We start from the raw sequence: 18,622 nt of genomic DNA, 5'->3' as shown, positions 1-18,622 counted from the left end.
GCCCTTATTTCCCTTACCTTGCCTGCTCAATAGCTTACTGCGGCATTCGAGTGTGGCAGCCATGATGCCACAGGTAGCATAACATGGCTCTCACACAGCATCCACCCTACCAGTTCGATAACATTCTGCGCCACACTTGCGCTAATATAGGACGCACTAGGTCCGCCGCTATCGACAACGGTGGCACTGGTGAGCACTGTCAAGGTTAGGTTACACGCAGACATAAGTGCACCCGAAAGGAGAAGATCGGAGAGCCGTCGCCGTAGCTGAGTTGGTAGACCACCGGACGCGCAATTCTGATGTCATGGATTCAGATCCCACCGGCAGCGTTTATTTATTCTTTCTTCTGCTTTCTTATTATCAGCTACCTTTCAGTGATAATGCAGCTACGATGTTTACTTATGGTTACACAACACCACAATTAAAAAGAGAAACATTCCCTAGTGCTCCTTGGTGTGCGTGGCTTGGCTCTTTTCGTATGTATGTTATAATGGGCCCCTAATTTCCCCTCCCTTGTCTGCTCTCTCTTTATATAACGTTTGAGAAGAAGGTGCTGCTAAGATTTTACTCCATTTTGAAAAATAGGCTTTTAGAGTTAGAACCTCGGTTTTTTCGGCATAGCTATGCCAGTGGTGTAGTTTTCACAAATATTAGGAAATTGGAAATAGAAGTATAAACTAAAATCTGGAGAAGATGAAAAGGATGACGATAAGCTTGACGTGTATTCATCCAACAATAAAGACGACGAAGAAGAAGTATTCGGTGAGGCGGAACGAGCTGATTTGCAATTGCAAACAGAATATTACTGAGAGAGACAGTAGAGCACAGCTACCGGACATCCCGCCAGTAACGAAGGGGGAAGTAAAGAAAGCCTTAGGAGCAATGCAAAGAGGGAAAGCAGCTGGTCAGGATCAAGTAACAGCAGAATTGTTGAAGGAGGGTGGAGAGATTGTGCTAGAAAAACTAGCCACCCTGTATACGCAATCCAAATTGTGACCTCGAGCGTACCAGGAGCTAGGGAGAGCGCTAATTTTATCTTAATATCAGAAGAAAGGAGACGTCAAGGACTTGAAGAATTACAGACCGATCAGCTTATTGCCTGTTGCCTACAAGCTATTTACTAAGTTAATCGTTAAAATGATCAGGACAGCCTTATACTTCAATCAACCGAATGATGAGGCAGGCTTACGTAAAGGATGCTCGACAATAGACCATATTCCCGCTATCAATCAGACGATAGAGAAATGCGCAGAAAATAACCAGCCCATAATAGCGTTCATTCATTACGAGAAAGCATTTGACACAGTGAAAACCTCTGCTGTCATGCAGGCATTGCGCAATCAGGGTATGGAAGACTGTTATGTGAAAATATTGCAAGATAGCTATAATGTTTGCGCAACTCCTATAGTCCTCCATAAAGTCAGCAATAAAATTACAATAAAAAAGGTGTCCGGTAGGGAGACACGGCCTCGCCTATGATATTCACCGCCTGTTTACAGGAGGTATTTCGGGCCCTGAGATGGGAACAGTTGGGGATTAGAGTTAATGGCGAATACCTAAGTATTTTGCGATTCGCTGATGACACTGCCTTGATAAGTAATTCAGGACATGAACTGCAAAGCATGATAAATAAATTAGACAAGCAGAGGAGAACGGTGGGCTAAAAATTAACATGCAGAAAGTAAAAGTAATACTCAACATAGTAGCAAAAGAACAGCAGTTCGCAATTGGTAGCGAGGAGTTGGAAGTAGTAACAGAATATGTATACTTAGGGCAGGTAGTGACTGCGTATCCGGATCATGAGAGGGAACTAACTAGAAGAGTAACAATGGGGTGGAGCGCATATGGCAGGTTCTCTCAGATCATGAATGGCAGTTTACCAATATCCATCAACAGAAAAGTATACAAGAGCTTTATCTTACCGGTACTCACCTACGAGGCAGAAACGTGACGGTTATCATATGGAGTTCATCTTAAGGACAACGCAGCTATCTATGGAAAGAAAAATGATAGGTGTAACTTTAAGAGATCGAAGCGAGCGGAGTGGGTGAGGGAACAAACGCGGGTTAATGACATCCCAGTCGAAAGGAAGAGGCAGAAATGGGCTTGGCCAGCGCATGTAATGCGAAAACAAGATAGACGCTGGTCCTTAAAGGGGCTGCGAAACACTGCCTGAGGGAATACCGGCTATACTTCAGGTGGGTTCTTTATGTCACACAGATGCTGACTTAAGAAGAATTACAGGAATCGATGCACAGGAACGGGAGTTATTCAGTGAAGAAATTTCAAAATACAAGCAAACAAAACGCTGCCCTCAACTCGATTTTGGCGGGGCTTCCCACTCCTATTTCGCTCTCCTAATGACGGCACGTGGCGCAACCAATCAAAACAGCCAGCCAGAGCACGTCGCGGAAGTTTGTACTCCATGGTTGCCTGCTCTCTGTGAGACTGGCAGCGTTGTTTCCGTGCCAGAGCGCCCCTGGTGGTGTATTTTTATTTTAGTTGCCTTGCAGGGCTTTTATCTAAGACAAACAAATTGTCTTTGTTGATATAATATAAAACGCAGACAGGTGACAAAATGTCTCTCTATTTGTTCACACAATTTGCAGTATATTTACTGTTTGTCCGGTCATCAAGCTCGCGCAGGTGATGTCATATCCGCTGCTAAAAACCCGCCACTGTGTGGCGACACCATCAGAGCCATGAAGTTGTTTTTTTTGGGGGACATTAAAATATTAAAAAACGGAATATACGCGGTGTTACCGACGCTAATAGCACCATTATAACTCACTGTATGCAATCAACAGGCAAAACAGTTAACTAAGATTGTGTTTCTGGGCCCCTTTAAGGGTAACGGAGGGGATTCCAAGAGAAGGCAAACGTAGCAGGAGGCGGCGCAAAGCTCGGTGGGCGGATGAGATCAAGAAGTTTGCGGGGATATGGTGGCCGGAATGGGCAAAGGAAAGGGTTAATTGAAGAAACATGGGAAAGGCCTTTGCACTTCAGTGGGCATAGTCAGGCCGAAGATGATGATTATGAATGCAATGCGGAAATAAAAGGGTATTCTAATTAAAAAGCCTATGTTTAAAAATGTGTAAAATCTTAGGTGAAACACGCTGTTTACTCATAAAGCGACATATCCTTAAAGAAATATGAAAGGTGTACGGACGTTTAGACTGGCGACCAGTCTTCACTACATGGGTACACGGTTGTTCCAGACCAGTATTTTTAGGAGTTGGTAGAAGGCTTCTACAATGCGCCTGAGCTAAAATGAAATCAGAGAAAGAAAAGAGGGAAAAAAACGTGGCACGAAAACGGAACGTGCGCGGGCCCAGCGTTACGATTAACCGACCAGAAACGTGTCCAGTGCCGGGTCTTCAGGCAGAGCATGAAACGCTGATAAGCATATTTATATTCCATTCAGGTGAAGTTCGCGCTAGATAGATAGATAGAGAGGGAAAGGCAGGGATGTTAACCAGAAAGGATTCCCGTTGGCTACCCTGCACAGGGGAAGGGAATGAGGGGAATTAAAGAGGAAAGAGAGATGTAACGGAAAATAGTCACAGTCTGTCAATCAAGGCGGTCTCTCTCAAAAAGCGAAAGAGTGCCTTCTAAGCCTTGATGGCAGTTGACTGTTGTGGCCACGGACCGAGGATCTTGGCCTCTGTGAAAGGGCGAGGATCCAAGCGGTCCAGAGCACATCGCAGCTTATGCCGTTCGGCCATAAAGGCAGGGCACTCACACAAGAGATGAATGATTGTCTCTTCACAGGCGCAGTGCCCACAACAAGGGCTATCGGCCATCGCGATCAGGAAAGCATACTTATTCGTGAAGGTAACACCGAGCTATAGACGACACAGTAATGTTGCTTCACGACGCACTACATCCCACAGAAGGTGGAGGCGCAGTCTGTAAGTTCATTATCAGTGGCACGGGGTGCCTTGTTCCAAATTTATTTTAAGGCGGAAGCCTTTAATGTCTCATCGTTGTAAGCAGGAGTTGTCGACAGAAATGTCACGCTTTTCAGTTGGTCGAAACGGTCGTGACGTCACAGTGGGCCAATTTCAAACGGGGCCACTTGTACTTTGGCTAGTAGCCATGAAACCAATTGAAGGGATCGTATAGTGATGCTCTAAGTGGGAGTGAGCTTCGTTAATTCCTGAATTACTCAATTAGCCTAATTAACCTTTCTAGTCAGGCCATATAAATAAATAAAACCGAGTAGGAAATCGGTCGAGCTCGAGAATCGAACCCCGGTCTTCGGCGTGCGAGACGAGCATGCTATCCACTCTGCCATGCCAGCTTTTTTTTCTTTATTGCCTGGCTTTGGCTCATGACATTGCACAACAACTGCCATGCCAGCTCGATGGTTTGGAATGAACAAAGGCGCGCCTAGGGAATACGGTGTCTTCGCTCACTCTCATCCTCCTCCTTTCCCTTCCGGCGAGGGTTAGGTGTCCACCGAGATATGAGAGACAGATACATTTCCTTTCCTCAAAAACCAATTTACCGACGTGCGAGGCGTAGAACCGAATGGGCGATGGCGTTCTATAGACTCCATGGCAGCGTTGCAAGATGCTGTCGCGTTCCACTCTTAGAGTCGAAGCTTAACATCTTAACCACACATCAGTGACCACACTTTAGGTCAAGAAAGTGACCCCCTGAATTTTGACGGGTGTTCACCTAGATATGTGACACAGTTACTGCGTAATTTCCTTTCCTCAAATACAATTTCCATTTTCTTCATTACGGCCCTCTTTGTCTTCTTTCACTCCCACTTGCTCCCTTCCCCTACGGTGCCGTTCGGGTGTCCACCGAGACGACAGAGAATTACTGCGCCATTTCCTTTCCCCAAAAACATTGCGTTCAAAGGGCAAGGCAATATTAATTAGAGATATTAATTAGTGGTTTCTCATTAATTAGTAATTACTACTCAATTATATGTGACGCCAGCAGTGCCACAGAAGCAGCGAAAGTGGTGCGGAAAAGGCTTTCGCCTCTACGCACTTTAGACAGTCAAAGTGCCCCCTGAATTTTTTTCTTTATCTCACAGATGCTTGCTTTAGTTGAAGAGCTGACATGTGTCCGATATTAATTCGGATACAGGAATCAATTTAGCCGGCCTTGCTCTGCCAAGTGTGTCAGTGTTCTTGATATATGTATATATATATATAGCATAAGAGGGTTCTGACACAGCTTCCACCCTCGCCGTTCGATGACAATCGGCGTCATACCAACGGTAACTCAGGACGTACTATATCCGCCTCTTACGAACGTGGGTGGCGCTGATAAACACTCTCAAGGTTAGGTTACTTGTGAGCATAAATACTCCTGAAAGCACATTTCACAGTCGTCGCCGTAGCTGACAGGTAGAGCACCGGAACCGTAATTCGGAGGTCGTGGGTTCGGTTCCCACAGGCGGCATGTGATTGTTTTTTCTCCTACTTTTCCAGTCAATTATATTTAAGCAACGACATATTCAGTAATGATCTCTATTGGTCAACACCACAAAATAAATAAATATAAATAAAATCCCCCGTGTTCCTTCGTTTCTGTATATGTTGGCTTCTCTTAAAAAGTATAACGAGCCCCTCATTCCCTTTCACTTGTCTGCTTATATATATATATATATAGCACAAAAAGATAAACCTACTTGGTTGCTAGAGGTAAAATGCGAAATTGAGAAACGCTTCATTTAAGTAAACATTTATTGGGAGTCGACGTTTCGGACAGAGCCCCTCCTTTTTCAAGACTTCTTGAAAAAGGACAGTCTCTGTCCGAAACGTCGACTCCCCATAAATGTTTACTTAAATGAGGCCTTTCTCAATTTCGCATATATATATATATATATATATATATATGTGCGAAATTGAAATTGCGAAATTGCGCATATATATATATATATGCGAAATATATATATATATATATATATATATATATATTGTTCCGGCTATAATCTCACAGCCGGGGTGTTCTAGCTGGTTCAACAGGCCAGCGGCGAGAGGTTGAATTAGCGAACACTCTCAACTTCCCCTTCTTTCGTTCTCCGCCTTGCCCTTCCTGCGTTTCTCCAAGGCCGTAACACTTCCCCCGTCGCAGGCGAAGCCCGCTGGGCGAATCAGGCGTTGGCACGCGGATAACAAAGTTTCAGCCGTGCGACATGGGTGAGTTTTGTGCGGGCAGAACGTCGGCCGCTTGCGGTGACGCGCGCAATCCTATAAGTCAGGTCACTGAGTCGCTCCAAGATGACATAGGGACCGGTATAGTTCGCGAGCAGTTTCTGGCTTAAACCACGCTTCCTGAGTGGACGCCGAACCCAGACCAACTCGCCAGGGAGGTAGTTGACTCGGCGATGATGGTGGTCGTAGCGGGCTCTGGAGCGGTCTTGTGAGGCGAGAGTTCTCAGGCGAGCTAGTTGATGGGCTTCCTCAGCATTGCAGAGGATCTCAGCGATGCCAGGGTTATCGTCGGTGGAGAGCGGAAGTATAGTATCCAGGTTGTGTCGTGGAGAGCGGGCATAAAGGAGGAAGAACGGACTGTAACCCGTAGTTTTGTGTTGAGCGGTGTTGTATGCATATGTGATAAAAGATAGGATTGAGTCCCAGTCTTTGTGGTCAGGATCGACGTACATGGAAAGCATGTGGGTGTGTGTCCGCTTGGTTCGCTCCGTTAAACCATTGGTTTGTGGATAATAGGGGCTAGAATGCCTGAACTGCACTGCGCACAGTCGAAGGAGTTCTTCAACAATATCGGCGGTGAACTGGCGGCCACGGTCGCTGATTACGACTCGCGGGGGTCCGTGGCGCAGGATCACAGAATGCAGCAGAAAGACAGAGACATGGTACGCAGTAGCCGAGGGGAGAGCAGCTCTATCACAGTAACGAGTGTGGTAATCTGTACAGACGACAATCCAACGGTTGCAGCCATGGGACTTGAAAAAAGGTCCCAAAAGGTCTACCCGGACCTCCTCAAAAGGAGATATGGGGGGCGTCACTGGGTGAAGAAGACCAGGTGGAGGACCGGTGGAACATTTGTGACTCGCCTACTGTACACATGGCCACATACTTCTCAGTCGTATCGCTAATATGTGGCCAGTAAAAGCGCTCTTGGATGCGGTGGAGTGTCCTCGCAGAACCCAGGTGTCCCGAAGTGGGATCGTCATGCATGGCACGCAAAACAGAGGAGCGTAAGCTGTCAGGCACCACCAGAAGGAATCGAAGACCAGTGGCGGAGTAGACCTTCTTGTAGAGAAGACCATCGCGTACACAGAATCCACAGGAGGTTGTACTGGCCAGCGCAGCGATAAAGAGTGGTGTGAGATGCTGGTCCTTCCGTTGCTCCTCGTGGAATGTACGGGCGTCGGGGAATTTAGGTTCTGCAGATGCGATGTAGTGGTCAAAATGGTCGGCGTCACATTCCGTCGTTGCAAGCGGCAACCGAGAGGGACAAAGGTTAGAGTGGGCAATTAAAAGGAATGAAAAATAATAGTGCCCCGCCCGCACCGCTAAAAGCACAACGGGCTTAAACCAATATAATATAAATAAAAGGAGAAAAAAAAACAATTTTGCATTGCAGAAAAGGAAAAAAAGGGGGGCGGGTCTACCATCATGAGCGAAACCACAGCCGAGGGGGGGGGGGGGGCCCGGCTCAGCGGCTTTTATTTAATACAGCAGGTTATGTAGTAATTACATGGTATTATTGAGTTCTTGGTTACAAATCTCTGATTCTTCAAAGATTCTGACAATAACTGTTAACATGTTAAACTAAATATGCCAATTTATGACAATCACTGTCTTCTCTTCTTCTCTTCTACAATTCTTCATGTTGTGTCGTCACTGGGCGGTCATGTTGCTGAAGCAACTATTCTCCAGCTGGATAATGGACATCCAAAAGTGTCGGCCATGCCCATTGGTGTCGGCTGTCCCAGAATAATTGGAGATCCAGGCATTGCAGTCGCTGGTTCCCATATGCCATGCTCCTCCAAGTGCCAGAGGGACAGTCGGCGTGAGCTTGTCGGCGTCCACTCTTGTGCAACACGGCATAATAAAACACTTGCAAACGGATTGCCCACCGTGCAAGACGGCCAGGTGGGTCACGGAGGTTGATCAGCCAACAGAGGGAATGGTGGTCAGTAACCACTGTGAAAGGTCGCCCATACAGGTAGGTAGCAGCGAAACTGCTCAACGGCAAAAACTACCGCAAGGAACTCCTGTTCAGTAATGGTATAGTTACGCTCAGATTTGCTCAGGCAGCGGCTGGAGTAAGCAATGACGTGTTCCTTGTCGCCATATCGCTGAATTAGCATGGCACCAATGCCAACACCACTGGCATCAGTATGCATTTCTGTTGGGGCAGAAGTATTGAAATGGCGAAGATTTGGATGCTATGTAAGGAGAAACTTAAGCCGGCGAAAAGAAGAATCACACCGGGATGTCCAATCATAGGGAGCGTCTTTCTGGAGCAGGCTCGTGAGCGGGTGAGCAATGTCAGAGAAACGGGGAATGAAGCGGCGAAAATACGAATAAAGTCAGAGGAAGCTGCGAAGTTGCATTGCAGTCTTAGGTGTTGGAAAGGATGCTGCAGCCGCGGTCTTCTGTGGGTGAGGGCGGACACCTTCACGGTCGACGAGGTGTCCGAGCACCAACGTCTGACGTTCACTGAAACGACATTTCTTCGAATTAAGCACTAGACCAGCGCGTTTGAGGAAATCCAGCACAAGGGTCAGGCGTTCGTTGTGCTCATCGAATGTCCGGCCAAAAATGACGACATCATCGAGGTCGCCCATACAAATATGCCATTTCAAGCTCCGTAAGATCGCGTCCATAAATCGCTCAAACGTTTCAGGAGCATTGGAGAGCCGAAAAGGCATTACGTTAAATTCAAAAAGGCCGTCCGGTGTGATAAAAGCAGTTTTCTCTTTGTCCTCGGGATGCATAGGAATCTGCCAATAGCCCGACCGTAGGTCAATGGATTAGAAGTAGGATGCAGAGAACAGGCAGTCAATGGCATCATCAATCCGAGGAAGTGGGTACACGTCTTTCTTTGTTACAGCATTAAGGCGTCGATAGTCCATACAAAAGCGCCATATCCCATCTTTCTTTTTAACCAGAATGACAGGAGCGGCCCAAGGACTACAGGCCTCTTGTATAACACCCTTTTGCAGCCTATCCCGAACTTGTTGATTGATGGCCTGGCGTTCTGTTGGGGACACTCTGTACGGCTTCTGTCTAATGGGGTGTGTGTAACCGGTGTCAATCTTATGCCGTTTACGTGGCACGGGAATGCTACGGGAACCACTTGGCTCTGAAAATTTGACCAGCAAGGCTTCTAAGGCATCACGCTCGACACTTTTCAGAGACTTGCTGGTCATCCGACGCAGTTGTGAGTAGTGGCTGGAGTAGCAGCAACTGCGTATAAAGAAGGGCGTCGAGGTCGGCGAGGAAGCTGGGCGATCAAGGCCAACACGATCTGCGCGATGATGATGATGATGATGATGATGATGTCCTCGGGCTGAATGGCACGATGTCGATTCCACAACTGCTTCTTCTTCGTCGGCGTCCAGCGAAGGGATCCATCTTCTTCCTCACAATTAACTTAAGGGGACGAAGATACAATGGGGTCGTAGAACGGCTTAAGGTGCTGCGTATGTACAGCTTCATGGCCATAGCGCCGAAAATCAGAAGTGGGCGTAAGAGGATCAACAATATAATTGACTGGAGAAGTGCGCTCGACGACACGGTAGGGCCCATGGTACTTGGAGACCTGTTTTGTTGAGAGGCCGGGGCTGCCAGATGGAACCCATAGCCACACGAGTGAGCTGAGCTCGAAGTGTAGTGCATTCTTTTGATTGCTGTCATGGTGATGTTTTCGGCGCCATTCAGAGTCGGTCGTGAACGACAGGGCGATCTGGCGGCATTCTTCGGCATTCTGTGCAGCTTCGGTAACTGTGGTACATTCAGATGCATCAGGGTTGTAAGGGAGCACAGTACCAAGGGGAGCAGATGGACGCCGACCGTAAAGTAAATGGAACGGAGAGAAACCTGTGCTGGATTTTGTATAAGGAAGGACAATGTCTCAGTTGGTGTGACTGGATCCGACGTACTTCGCGAGCATGTCACCGAGGGTGCGATTAAATCGTTCAGTAAGCCCGTTTGTTTGCGGGTGGTAGGCGGTGCAAGCGCGCAGAATGATTTTGCTCTGAGAGATCAGGGCTTGTATGCCCTCAGATAAGAAAGCACGGCCTCAGTCGCTGAGTAATTCGCGAGGAGTACCGTGACGGAGAAGCAAGTTCGTCAATAAGAAACCGCCCACATCTCGGGCAGATGGAGCTGAGAGCGCGGCGATTTCGGCATATCTCGTCAGATGGTCGACCGCGACCATGACCCAGCGATTGCTGTCAGCTGTGTACGGAAGAGGGGCGTAGAGGTCGATGCCAATGCGGTCGCAGGGTCTAAGCGGAGATATGAGAGGCTTAACTCACCAGCCGAACAATAAGAGGCAGGTTTATGGCGTTTGCAAGCCAGGCACGATCGAACGTAGGTACCTAAGAACCGAGTTGTACATACCGCGCCGATCGTAGCAAAGACGGATTCTAGTGTATGTCTTGAAAACTCCGGCTTGACCGCACTATGGATCGTCGTGGAAAGCTGTACATATTTCGGTCCGTAGATGTAGCGGAATCACGAGGAGCCATTTCAGTCCACTTGAATTGTAATTGCGCCGGTAAAGGAGGTTGTCCCAAATCTTATAATGGGAAGATTGGTGGCGAAGGGCGCGTAAAAGGGTAATCATCGAATTGTTGGAAAGGTAGTCACTAAGAGAGGTGATCCATGGGTCCCTGCGTTGTTCGGCGGACGTGTCATTCACGTCAAGCGTAAACGCCACGGAGTCCAAGACGGAGAGGCTGGCAAAATCGGCTGGAAGCGGCGAGCGAGACAAAGCGTCGGCTTCTTTTCTTGCGGCCAGATTGGTAAACGACACGGATATCATGTTTTTCGCTTTTCGCGACGAAGAGCCCATCGTGCCAACCGGCCGGCAGGGTCTCTGAGCGATTGCAGCCAGCAGAGGGCATGATGATCAGTGACTGCATCAAAAGGATGGCTGTAATGATAAGGTCGAAACTTTTTGAATGCCCAGACAATAGCTAAGTACTCCTTTTCCGTTCCTGAGTAGTTCGTTTCGGCTTTCGTGAGAGTACGGCTGGCGTAAGCGACTATGTATTCCCCAAAGCCAGAGGGGCGCTGAGCAAGCACAGCGCCGAGGCCACGCTCGAAATGCACGCAGACGCCAGTGGTGTCCACTGGCGTCTGCGTGCACATCGGTGGTCGCCTGGGGGTCAAAATGGCGCAGGATGGGCGGGGCTGTTAGGAGGCGGCGCAAGGTGTTGTACGCGGCGTCGCATGCTGGCGACCACAGGAAAAAATCTGAGTTATTGCCAAGTAGCTTAGTCAGCGGGGCGACAATGGAAGCAAACTTCCGTATCAAACGCCGAAAGCGTGGAGCTCCCAGATGTAGAGGCGAGACGAGAAAGTTGTTCCACAGGCCCGGGAGGCGTTCCAGTGATGAGGCGCTGCTTGCGCAGCACATCGCAGCTCTGGTAAAGGTTGACAACTTGGGCAACAATAGTCAAATCCCGGGATGTTAACATTTGCAAGGCGTCATTTTCTATGCCCTATCAGGATGTGCTTTATCTTGTCTTTCTGGGACATCTGTGCGTTGACGCGACTGCACAGAAGTACTACATCTTCAGTGTAACTTATAAATGCTTCGGCGAGCCGCTGTGGTCGATCGTGCAAGCCTTGTTCGGCGTGGAGCTTGCGTACAGCAGGATACCAAACACGGTGATAAGGTTAGCCTTGAATGTGTCCCATGTCGTGATATCGGCTTCGTGGTTATGATACCACGAGTTGGCAACGCCGGTCAAATAAAAGATGACGTTTGCTAACTTCGTGACGTCGTCCCACTTATTGTATGAACTCACTCGCTCGTACGAAGCAAGCCAGTCGTCACAGCCTGTGTCGTCAGTCCCGCTTAAGAGCGCAGGGTTGCGCTGGCGTAAGGAGCCCGAGCAGACAACCGGCTGGGTCATCGGGGCGGCCCGTGGGCGTTCGTCTTCAGCCATACGAGCTCGTCTTGCCATACGTATGGCAAGGAGATCAGGCCGCACCTCCACCAAATGTAGAAGGACGTCGGGGTCGGCGAGGAAGCGGGGCGATCAAGACCAACACTATCTGCACGATGGGAATTCCACAGCTGCTTCTTCTTCGTCGGCGTCCAGCGAAGGGGTCCATTTTCTTCTTATATATATATATATATATATATATATATATATATATATATATATATATATATATATATATATATAAATATATATATATATCGGGTGTTTTTTTAGGAGGTCCAAAATTTTTAAAGAAAGGCAAATTTTTTTAGATTTCTTTTAACCCTGGGGCTATACTGAGGGCTACGGCGGACGCCAGGTAAGAGGAAAACTACTTTAATTAGTTCGATGATTAACTGAATACGTTAATTTACTCTTATAATTTTTATTTTAGGGGATATGTTGTATTAGCAGGATTGTAGACCGTCTTCCAAACAGTCCAGCCAAGAAAAAAAATTTTCATGAGAACATTTTTTGCGCGCGTTACGAAGCGATAGAAAGTCACCCTGCTAGGCAGCTTCACACTGTAACACAGCGTCTGTGAGCGCCTGTGACGTAGTTCGCTCCGCCCTGCGCTTCGTGCCAGTGCGTTTTTGTTCCAAGGCGACATTCCGTGAGGCCGCGGAGCGAAGCGAGATAAGCAGCGATAGCGCTGGCCGCCAGTCCGGGACGCCTGACGCAAAGCGCAGGGCGGAGTGAACTACGCCAGAGGCGCTCCCGCCGCTGAGCTACAGTATGAAGATGCCTACCAGGGTGACTTTTTCGCGCCTCGTAACGCGCGTGAAAAATTTTAAGTAAAATTGTTTTTTCTCGCTTGGACTGTTTAGACGATGATCTCCAATTCTGCTAATACAACATACCCCCTAAAACAAAAATTAGAACAGTTTATTAACATATTTAGTTAATCAGCCAACTAATTAAAGCAGTTTTCCTTTTTCCTGGCGCGCACCGCAGCCTCCAGTATAGCCCCAGTGCTAAAATAAATCTAAAGCAATTTACCTTTTTTAAAAATTCTGAACCTTCTAAAAAAAACACCCGGTATATACACCAGGTGTTGCAGTGAAAGCGATCAGTAATTTTTGAAAAAAGGGTTTTTGAGGTAAGAGCAGTTTTTTGTGGCATAGTAATAACAGTGTTGGCGGATGTCAAAAACAGGGGAATAATGTTAACCAGTAATGTTATTAATTAAATTCTGATAGCTAATTGTTTACCTTGCTGTTTGGAGCCCTCTTGCAATTAGTGATTAGTAGCCGGCTGCTAGTAATAAACGCATCAGCTTTTAGAATTTAGAAAGCTCGACTACCCTCGCCGCTGTGGCCCATCTATTTTGGGCCATTTGTGGCCCCATTCGAAAAACGCGCGCCAGCGACAGGGCTAAAAGCGACGTCAATTAAATCACGTCCCTTTGTCCCGTGGTCTGCACTGCCCAGCCCTGGCTGGAACACTATGACAATGCGTGCGTCTGCTGGCACTACGCCCATGAAATGTGATAAGGTGCTCTGACGGCACTCGCGGTGTACATAAGCTTAGGTGATGCATGGCGAGAGTGATGACCTATGAACGCCGACAGCGCATGCAACGCAGCATAAACCGGCGCAAAGTATTCAGAAATAAAACAAGAATGAAAGCAGCGGAGACAGCTTAGGAAATGTCTGGGAGTGGTCACCTTGTAAGCATCCTGTCTTCGCGTCAGTTCAGCGCTGACAAGGCCGCAACTGTTGGAGACAACTTTTCGACCTCTGAAATGTCTGACATTGTTACCGCCCACGTGCGCAAGCAGAATAATATCGCTTTAGCGGCACGATTGTAGGAATATGTGCATCCTGCTTGTTGTGGGCCCTCTCGCTGCACTTTCACAAGAGTCTTCAGTCCTTTTGTGAGAACAGCGTCGGTACACCCTCAACGTCGATAAAGTGGCTCAGTTTTGAGCGAATAGTGTGAAACTGGCGGCTTGGCCTATGTGAACGTCAACTCACAGGCAAGCGTGAGAGAAATCGGCGATGCATTAGGATACAGTTTCTCTTCTCTTCGGAGAGTTCTCAGAAAGCACAACATGTATCCGTACAAGGCATGCCTGTACCGAGCATTAGGAGGGTCTGATTTTCAGCGCCGCCTTGATTTCTGTGAGTGGTGCCTAATCAAATGCGAGAAGAGCCCTTAATTTTTCGACAACGTCATGTGGACGGATCAAGTGCACTTCTTCAGAGATTCTACGATAAATCTGCACAACACCCAATATTGGTCGGCCGCCAACCCACATTGGGTGCGACGTCAAAGACATAAGGTTAGGTGGTTTGCAAATGTATGGTGCGGGATATTTCAAGGACTCAATGTAAGCCCCTACTTTATCCATGGGAACCTCATAGGCAGGAACTACATCGAGCGCATCCTAAATGATGTGGTCGTGAGGTTCGCCTCAGAACTTCCGTTTAACGTGCTGAAGTTAATGTGGTTCCAGCATGACGGGGCTGCACCACACTCATTCTCTCGTGCTATGGACGTTTTGGCCACAAAATTTCCCAGGCACTGAATTTTGGCGAGGTGGACCTACGGCTTGGCCTCCAACGTCACCAGACCTATCAACCCTGGGCTTTTTTCTCAGGGGATACGTACAGAGTAACTTTTATATGACGCAGGTCTCCAGCTTTCATGACATGAAGCATAGAATTACTGTGGCCTCGACAAGCAATCCGCCGACCATGATTGAGCGCTCTGTCCACGCGATGAAAGGTCGCATCTTTGCTGTGCATTCCCATGGAAGGACTGATTTTCGACCACGTTATGTAATGCACTTGTATTGTACAGGGGCGATGGAAAGAAATGGGAGCTAAGCAGAGCCTAGGCGCTTCGTAATTCGTATTTTTATGCGAAGCATGCTAGCCGCACAACCGAGCTCTTCCTTGCTGCGCCGCGCGCGGCCGCGTAGCTACCACTTGACCTACATCGGCGCACCACGTGATATGACGTCACAACCGCTGTGAAAGCTGGGGCTCAACTCGTGCGCTCGCTTGCGGACGCGCAGCCTCCACCGGCGGCCTAACTCCCGCTCTTTCCGCTAGGGGCGCTGACGTCACAACAGCTGTGAAAGCTGGGGCTCAACTCGTGCGCTCGCTTGCGGACGAGCAGCCTCCGCCGGCGGCCTAACTCCCGCTCCTACCGCTAGGAGACACTGACGTCACGCAATTGTATAAAAGGCGACACACTCGTTGAGTCAGTTGAGCAGCGAGATGTCGGCCAGGGAGAGGGCGGCTCGCCAGACCGAAAAGCACGAGTTACAAAGAGCCACGGAAACGGGAGAAGAACGAGAAGTACGGCTATGCTTCACATCCTAGGCTTAACCATAAGCTAAGCCAGGCCATTTTTTTTAAGCGAAAAGCTTCACTACGAGGGTCGAAGCTGAGCCTCGCGTATGCGTATGCCGCGACCGCGTATGCCGTATGCCGCGACCGAGTGACGTCACGCGCTGCGCAGGAGCAGCCGCGCGCTACTGCGCATGTGCGCCACCTTCTTACGGTAGCTACAACAGCGCGCTTCGCCTCCTCGCCCACCGTTTGACCTTTCGTTGCAGCGGCGTGTTGCCCGCGTCGCAGCCGGCAACCCTCCTCTCCGCATCCCTGCGGGTAGTTTTAACCGCGCCGATTTCCGTCTCCTCCTCCCCCTCCGTACAGGCAGTGTGTGGACGGCCGAACGCCTTCACCGTTATCGTGGTGCTCCCAGTGCATTTTGCGTGAACTGCTACAGCCGTGACGTCAAACCAAGTATAACTCAAGCTTTTCGCTTGTATATCCAGGCTTAACCAGAGCTAAGCCACTGCCTAATTTTTATCGCTCTTTTACTTCGGTGGTAGCCGAAATACGCTGGATTCTTCCGTGATGCATTCTCGGACACCTCTGAGGTCTTTTTCTCACCACCCAGGTGTAAGCGCCATGAAAAGAAATTCGAAGCGCGGGCAATGTAGGCGTCGCGTTGTTCGCGTTTCTTTCCTTCGCGAGAGTACAAACAGCATAATTGCTGACTGAGACAAACACATTTTTTTCTTCCATATGGGCAAATTTTCTGCCGTTTAATAAATAGATTTTTATAGATAAATCTTTATTCCTCATGGTTGCACTGTCGAATATGTCGGACACTGTTTTTGAAGGCTCAAGGTTAATTTAGTCTGCTTGAGCGTCAATACCTTCCCGCTTAAATGTCACCAACATATGTTATTGATCTTCAGCCTTGTAAAGGTGACCTGCGTAGTTTGGAACAGAATCCATAAACTCATGTCGGCATACTGTTAGGTCGTGTGTTTTCTTTCTATTTTACAAATGATCGCTTGGGAAGAGACACCAGCACAGAAGACATACGTGTCGTTCTCTGACTCAGGTTTTGTTGAATATCAACGAGTCACTGCCTTGTTAAATATAATGTAAAATTAATTAACGCTGCTCATGTCCGCACACATTCATGCTAGTATTGAGAAAGCTATAGTTATTGAACAATCTCGGCACACGCTTTAACAAAATTCAGAGCCTGTGAAAAACTATTAAAATAATAAAAAGAATAAACGGGCAAGAAGAGCGAAGGCAATGAAGGGCAGGTGGCACAAGAAAAACTATTGAGCGAAAGGTATTATCAAAGCATCAATTTTCGACCCGGAAAAAAACGGAACGTCCAGTGAAATGAAAAAAAAAATATGCAGATATTTTACTGCGTTTAAACTGAGAGCGCATGGAAAACAACCATTCGGTGCGCATTCCTTGCTTCAAAATTACCTCCACAGAAAAACGACAAAAAAAAAGGACAGTACAGGTGCGGCCAGAATAATTCGGAGCACGCGAAAGGCGGCCAAGCTAGCGGAAAATGCATCTAAGCGCCACCTATCAGCACAGCAAAGACACCCCTGGCTATCGGCGCGCAGCGAGAGTGCCTGCCGCCGAGTCCCCCTCTTTGCTGAAACCCTGCCGTTATCACTGATGGGCCGAGATAACACGTAATGCCAAAACGGCCGTCTTGCGCCCGTTTACAGCGCGCTCCGCTCCTCGATGCGAGAAACGGGGCAACGAAGCGCATGGCGCTGTCAGCAGAGTATCAGTCGATCATAGAGCAAGGGATTGCAAGCTATATGCTGTGATGTTGACAGGCCTGCGGAAAAAAGTGGGTCCGTGCTACCGGCGCCATCTCGCCGCGTCCAAATTGGTTTGGTTTATGGGGTCTAACGTCCCAAAGCGACTAAGGCTATGAGAGACGCCGTAGTGAAGGGCTCCGGAAATTTCGACCACCTGGGGTTCTTTAACGTGCACTGACATCGCACAGTACACGGGCCTCTAGAATTTCTCCTCCAAAGAAATTCTAGCCGCCGCGGCCGGGATCGAACCCGCGTCTTTTGGGTCAGCAGCCGAGCACCATAGCCGCTGAGCCACCGCGGCGGCACGTCCAAATTAAGATAGTTCATGTCGCCACTGCTAGGCAGCGCGCATAAGCACGTTTCCACTGCTCCGCGACCCTTCCTGTGCTCCGTATTATTCTGGCCGCACCTGTACGTGCCTGAACTGATTTTACATGTGCCGGAACGACAAGAACTTCACCTGCCGGTGCTTTGCTAGCAAAGCGGTAGGTGATGCCAATTCATGCTCTTGGTATCTTGCAATGGGCACGGTAAAACTGAAACACAATTAAACAGTTAAACATAGTTAATCGCAAGATGCAGACAGTTCAGGACTGTAACTAGTCAAAGCCGCAAGCCTTGCATTGAGGCCAAGAAACTCGTTCGCCAAGTGCGGCAGCCAGTGACTAAGCTTCGCTTAGAAAGCAAGGCAGCAGGAGATTGGCGGGACACAGTAAGCCACGTGACTGGCCCCTTGAATGACGCGTTGTGGGAGTGGCTATATACCCGCATCGGCCACGCGGTTTCCCAGACCGAGAATATTTTTTCGGGTAGCGACAAGCAGATTCACATTTTCGAAATAAAACGGATATGGTTATTGTTAAGCTTCCTATGGCGTCAAGGCTGCCAGAACCGAGGCCCTCGCTAAGCAATTACGCATACAAGAGCAGGGGAATGAGGGGCTCGTTATAAATATGAAAGAAGTGAACAGCCACAGAAACCATATATATATATATATATATATATATATATATATATATATATATATATATATATATATATATATATACATAGTGTCCCAGCTAAAAGTAACCAAGCTTGTTAAAAAGAGGATGTTCCCTAGCCCTGTGAGACCAACTGAGGGTTGTTGACAGTCGCGTGTAATAGTCTGCAGTATTTTTTTACTATGCAAAGGTGATTAATTAGCAAAGACTAATTAGCTAACTTTTTAATCTTTGCTTTCAGGAAGAAAGTGTCAATGCAGGAGTTGTAGATCCCATAGATAAATAATCGTTTGCCGTGTTTGCAGCCAAGTACTACTGATACAACTTCTTTTATCTGACTTAAAAGAAAGCCCGCGAAATACAAAAAGA

The sequence above is a fragment of the Amblyomma mixtum genome, chromosome 9 (assembly GCF_055824585.1).
Source record: "Amblyomma mixtum isolate Tamu chromosome 9, ASM5582458v1, whole genome shotgun sequence".
Classification (NCBI taxonomy): domain Eukaryota; kingdom Metazoa; phylum Arthropoda; class Arachnida; order Ixodida; family Ixodidae; genus Amblyomma; species Amblyomma mixtum.
The sequence above is the reverse complement of the archived record's forward strand: the minus strand, read 5'-3'. Positions refer to the sequence as shown.